This window comes from Rhea americana, unplaced genomic scaffold, assembly GCF_003343005.1.
Source record: "Rhea americana isolate MKP2758 unplaced genomic scaffold, rheAme1 scaffold_201, whole genome shotgun sequence".
Lineage (NCBI taxonomy): Eukaryota > Metazoa > Chordata > Aves > Rheiformes > Rheidae > Rhea > Rhea americana.
This window is the reverse complement of record NW_028186162.1, coordinates 686,586-692,585: the sequence shown is the minus strand read 5'-3', so window position 1 is coordinate 692,585 and position 6,000 is coordinate 686,586. Positions and strand designations below refer to the sequence as shown.

General features: G+C 53.0%; 1 protein-coding gene across 1 annotated transcript in view; it reads left to right on the top strand.

Annotated features, from left to right (window-relative positions):
* Positions 1 to 549: 549 nt before the first annotated feature.
* Positions 550 to 6,000, top strand: part of LINGO1 (leucine rich repeat and Ig domain containing 1) — a 64,294-nt gene continuing 58,843 nt past the window's right edge. Inside the window, exon 1 of the mRNA XM_085303956.1 lies at positions 550 to 718. The gene's annotated coding sequence lies outside the window, so the exon portion shown is untranslated. The remainder of the gene's footprint in view (positions 719 to 6,000) is intronic.

The window sequence follows — 6,000 nt, the reverse complement described above, 5'->3', positions numbered from 1 at the left end:
AGTGAAAGGGGGGTGCTAATGCTCGCTGGCACCCAAGGTCAGACAAACTAGGTGGCAGATGTGGGTCCAGCCCTCTGAGGAGGGAGAGAACTGCATTAGTGCTGATCAGTAATTTATTACCTCCTTCCTCCTAACATATTGTCACCTGCTCGCAGCATGCCACGTCCCTGCAAGGGCTCCTGGCTGGCACGCCAGATCTGGAGCTGCTTTGCCAGGGCTGGGGAATAGCTGGTCTGCCAACCCTGCGCAGGCAGAGAAACCGAGGAGGGGGCATGTGGTTTTCCTCCAGGGACACTGGAACAGGGCAGGTGCCTGAGCTGAAGCTGGGCTCTAGGTTTCTCTCAGGTCCTGCTGCATTGGTGACCCRAAGCTCTTCCCTGTCCTCCAGCCGGTCACACCAGATTTCCGCCTGATATTTCCTCATGTGCTTTGAATGCACCGAAAACTCGGGTGCCCTGTACACCAGCCAGGATTGGGTCYATGGGGTCTGAAGCGAATCTTTCTCCCGTCAGCACCTACTCATCCTCTGCCTGTCCTCCTGTCTTGCAGGGAAGCGTGTCCAGGATTAACGGAGCTGCTCCACGTTGGGTCCCATGAGACAGACGGGACAGCCCTGTCCTTCCTGCCTGGGCCTGGGGACGCAGCACCATCCTCTTCCTCCTCTGCACGGGCAGCCCCTCCACTTCCTGAGTCGAAGCCGTGAAGGTCTGCTGCAACGGTAGGTCCTTGGATTTTTCCCATCTTGCCAGCCACGTCTCCTGTGGCTTCCTCYTGCGTGTTTGCGCTGAGGCTCCCATCACACCATGCCTGGTGCAAGCTGGTGGGCTGAAGCCAGCGAATCCAGCCCTGCCTCCGTGGAAGGGAGCAGAGCTGGCATTGCTCAGCAGCTCTGGGGTTAAAAAGGAGGAAAATGGGAACAGTCTCTGGCAGAAGAAGTGGTAGATAGGGATGGTAAAGCCAGAGGGGGGGAGGAAGGGGGCAGGGTGGGATGCCCCAGGGAGAAAGTGAGGTGACTGCAGAAGGGAAAGGATGGCCGTGGAGGGAGCCGGCGTAGGCACCGCTTCCCTGGAGCAGGGCTCACTGCTTGCTTTGCTTTCCCAATCACTTAGTGCATGTTTCTCTCCGTGCCCCAGCAGGATGCGCAGGGCTGGGCAAAAGGTCTTGAGCGAACAGCTTACGCGCTGAATAATTTGGGTTTCAGTCAACAGAAACGGCTCACGAATTCAGGTCATATTTAGCAAGTAGTTTTGGCTGGGAAAAAAGAAAAAAAGTGAAACACTGAAAAGTTTCATTTTGACATTTTCAAAATGAAACCTTTCAACCATCTGTTTCAAAATGACATTTCATTTTGAAATTTTTCTAGCTTTTTTTTTTTTTTTTTTTTTAAGTGTGGGGGGGAAGCCACCTACAAATAAAATGAAAGCTTCATTTCAGACCAAACAAAATGTTTCATTCAGTCCCAGATTGTTACTGGGGTGGGGGGGGAGGCTTTTCCCATTTTTCCTCTGCGTGACCCCCCCCCCCCCAAAAAAAAAAATTATTTCAGTTGACCTGAATTACTTTATTTTCTCACTTTGGCTGGCAAATCTAAGCAACCAAAGAAAAACTGGTTTTGCAGCCTAGGTCCTTGAAAATATATCGCTGTCAGGGGGTGCAAGCTGAGGAAGCGGGTTTCCGGAGCAGGGTTTTGGGGCCGACGGGCCGCTGAGACGGTTTGATGCAGCTGCAGGAGACGGGGTCGAGCGAGACCCGTCTCTGGTCGTGGAGGGCTGGAGCGGAGGGGAGGAGGAGGAGGGTGTCCCTCGCCGGGGAAGGGGCCCGGCAGGCTGAGGAGCAGGTTGCGGTGGTAGGAGGCGGTTTTGTCATTGGCGGTACAGCGTGGGGAGTGTGACGGGTGTAAAACCCGCGAGGTTATTTGCTTTGCGAGCGTGCGAGGGCGGCAGATCTCTGCGGCACGCGCTGCGGGTTGGTTTCTAAGAGAGAAGTTGGGACGAGCCTGTGGTGGCAGAACATGCTGTACCGGTGACTTCGGGGATCGCAGGAGAGACTCTGCGGAAGCTAAATTCAGAGGCGGCAGGAGCTGGCTCGGGCGGGGAGCGGGGCCGCCCCGGGGGCCGCCCCCCGCTCCCCCCCGGAGGCGGCCGGCCGCCGCGGCCGGGTCGGCTGGCCCGGCTCCGGCTCCGCTCTCGCCGGCGGCTTTCCGGGGTGGGCGGGCTGCCCCGGGCCAGCCCCCTTTGCCGGGGTGGTGCCTGCACGGCAAGTCTGGGCCAGCCTGGTTTACTCCCTGCGGGGAGCAGCGTGTCCCCGCATCCATCTTCTTCCCCATCGGGCATCTGAGACAGTGCGCCTCTTCGCAAAGGCAATTTCTGACATATCTGCACGTTTTTTGCTCTCCTAGTGCTCCCAAATCGTGTTAACTGGATGCGTGCCTCCCCCCCACCCCGCACTGCTCCGTCTCCTGTCTCCAACCCTCCCTCCTAAGCTCGGGGAGGCAGAAAGGGGGACACTAATCTTCTCTTTGCAATCTTGCTGCGCTTCGAGGGCAGGGCAGCGCTCGCTGGATAAAGAGCTGGTAAAGCTGCGGGGAAGCTGGCCGGCTCCAGCTGACTGCCTTATTGTGGTGACTCTGCTACAGAGAGTTTATGGGATTAGGACCGGTTGGATCGCCGCTGGCACAGACAAAACAGACTTGTCAAAGAAGCCATGGTGAAACAGCCAGGCTGCAGGATAGCTCCTGCATCCGCAGAGGCTGCTGTTGTGGTATGAGCTGCATAGCTCGTCCTGCTGCCCGTGTTGGTGTGGGAACTCGCAATTTGGTCAAAACAGGCTGAGCCAGGCAGGTGAAGTGATYGGCGTGATACTGAAGGGACCTTCTTGCCTGCCTGGAGGGTTTTGTGCAGCCTGGCTTGCCTGAGCAGGGAATGAGCCTCCTGGCCTGATCGGGGGGGCGAGAACAGGAAGGGGTTGTAGCMGTTGCAGGGAAGAAGGAGGGTTCTGAAGGAGCGGAGGGAAATGAAGGATTGATTTACGTTGCAGGCGTGGCAGGAAAGGTTCAAGTGCACGTAGGCTTGGTTTGAGATCAGATGTAGCAAAGTCACGGGAATGAGGGAGAAATGCCTTCTCCCTAAAGCATCTCTGGCTTGTAGAGCMGCAGTGGTGGGCCACAAGCTGCCAGTGAAAGGAAGATGGATGGTAGCAGCTCAAACTGTGCCCAAGAGCCCTCACTCATTCTAGCTGCAGAAGAGGCCTGCGTGGTCTCCTMTTTTTCCATTAATGACAAGGAGATGGGTTTGTGGTACCTACCAGATCTCATCACTGTTAGCACTGGGATAATCCTTCCAACCATGTTCTCTGCTCAGCTGAACACCTGAAGTTACTTAATTAGAGGAAGAAACTGGGGGTGGAAGGGGTGTAGTCAATGAAAGATACAGCTTATCTTAAGTGTGACCTTATCAATATTCACACTGCATAAGTGGTCATGGAAACCAAGGCGCACGTGCATGTGCTCCGCCAAGCACTTGCTGGAAGTGAGATTGTTGTGCTTGGCAGAGGCCCCCAGGCTCCTCCCCAGTATGTGGCTGTGYGTGCCCCACGTTGGCTGACACCTTTCATCAGGAAGGAGGAGTGGAGTGCTGGATCACAGTGGGAGAGTAGGAGAGACCCAAAATTGTGACATAAACAAAATCTGTGCTGCAGTGTGGGGAGGAAGCTGGATAACGTTCATTGCAGCTTTCTTAGGAGGAGCCTGCTRCTGGCATGTCCCCCAGCTCCCAGCACTCAGAGCCTGCAGGACTCCCACTCCAGCAAAAAAGGCTTAAAATGTAAAGAGACTGGGCAGGTGTCTCAGTACTTGGGATACGTGGTAGGACAGCAGACGTTTGGCRTCTGTTCTCATGTGCTCCTCATGCTTTTGTCAGCACTAGCATCTTTCTGAAGCATTTCAGGATTGCTGYCTTTGTCACAGAGGCAAATTGGCCTTTCAGAGCTATTTGAGATTGGAAGGGATGAAGAGCTGCAGCTCTGAAATCGGTATCTGTCCATCTTTAGGAAGATGTCAGTTCTGCCTGAACCGCTGTCATTTTGCAGGTAGCCTTGAACCCAAGGGTCCTGTGTCTTTGAACCTATTTCTTGCCTGTTGGACTGTTAGGCCCCAGGGAAGCTCTGACTTGATTTTTATGATTATGTGAAATGGGGAGAGGATGTAGGTCTGCTAAGGGGGAGGGACTAATTCTAGGACTGTGTAAGTGACTGTACTGGGCAAGACTGTAGGAAGTAATGTTCAGTAAGAGACTTYAACCTAGTGTCCTCCAATCATCAGTGTTTGTTTAGTGTATGCATTRCATAGGACAGCATTTGCTTCTGGCCACTTAGAGGAGGAGGAACAGGCCTGAGATACCAGTCAGACGTGGGAGCAGAGGCTTGTGGGACTGTAAACTCTGCAAGATGACATGAATCTGGAGGATAGTTGGTCTTCCCTAGGAAGCAGGGCAGGTTGAAGAAAGGTGTTTATTCCACAAGGAAACCATTCAGGCTGCTTTGAGAGAGGATGGAAGGGTCTTTTCAAAACCATTTTGCCCAGTCCTATACTGGAAGCCTCTTGAAATTTGCTGAATCCTTTACCTCTGTTTTTGCATTTATTATTCCTGTCTCTCATTCTCTCCCTCTTTCTCTCTCTCTCTCTCTCTCTCTTTTTTTTTTTTTTTTTTTTTGCCTCCCTTCATCTTTATCAGTAGGTAATGAAACAGGCAGGGAGAAACCCAGTTCATGCAGTAATTAAATTTACTTAGTGGGTATTCAGCTGGAGTAATGAGAAGTTTAATTCAATGATTAGTTTTTTCTTTCATTAATTAAAAATGGAACAACAGTAAAGTTACAGTGGGCTGCATTGATCCTCTTTGTGGAAGGCTACTGATGGAGGAGGAAGGACTGATTTTGTGGGTTTTTTATTTTTTYCCCCCTTATCCTTAAAAGAAGCATCCTCTAGTCTTAGATCCCTGATGTAGGCTGTATATATGTCTTCGCAGTCTTTTTGTGCCCCTTCCAGCCTGAGAGACTGGAGCAGATTCAGCCACCCAGGTATATGCATCACTTGTGCGTTGTGCACCCCCACAGGACATAGCATCTCAAAGCCTGTCTGAGAGAACTCAGGAGACTGCAAGCAGTCTAAGAAGCAGCATTTGGGGTTGAAACTGCTTGTTTCAGGCCATCTCTGGTTGTTGGATACCCTGGAGGAGAGCTTTGTCAGGTTTGAGATGCCATCAAAGGGCTATTGGGAGGAGGACCTGGGGATGGCATTGATGGCTTTCTGGGAATAAAGGAGTAAAAGACAATCCATGCTTTGGCTAACCTCTGGAGGAGGGATGATCTCTGGAAAGGTGTGGCAGGAAGTCCCTTGGCATCTGGAGGTGATCCTGAAGGGCAGCATACGGCATGGTTCTGCAGTTTGGCACTGATGCTAATGGTAGAGGAACAGTGCCTGTCTTGTCCCAGGGCCYGGCAGTGGTGGTCTGTACTCTTCCAGGCAATTGCAGGAGTCCTGTTGGCTGTGTACTGAGCAAGTGGCCATGACAGCCAAGACCTTTTTGGATGGGTTGAGCTTGTGGTTGGAGATGCCGAGAGCAGCAGGCTTTCTTGGGGCACTAGATTCCCAATTTAGGCCAAGAATTTGGCAGCTTTCTTGCCGTGGCCTGGCTGAGACTGCCTCGGAGAAGGGCACGAGAGCATACTGCAGCCTCACGGGGAGGAAACGTGGGAGTTGGCTGCTGGTGCCTCGGCCCAGCGCTGCCATTCAACGATCGCTTGGCTGCCCCGGTAGCCCTGGCGAGAAAGGGGTTAGTAAAGCAGCCTTGGCAGGGGATGGGAGCAGAACTGAAAAGCTGTGGAAAATGCTTTCCAAGGGTCTTTTTAGGCCCTACTCGCAAGCTTTGGTACTAGCTAAGACCATTCTGCCTGCGAGCGCGTGCTTGTTGCCAGGCCCTGGAGGTGGCTGGTTTTGGAGCC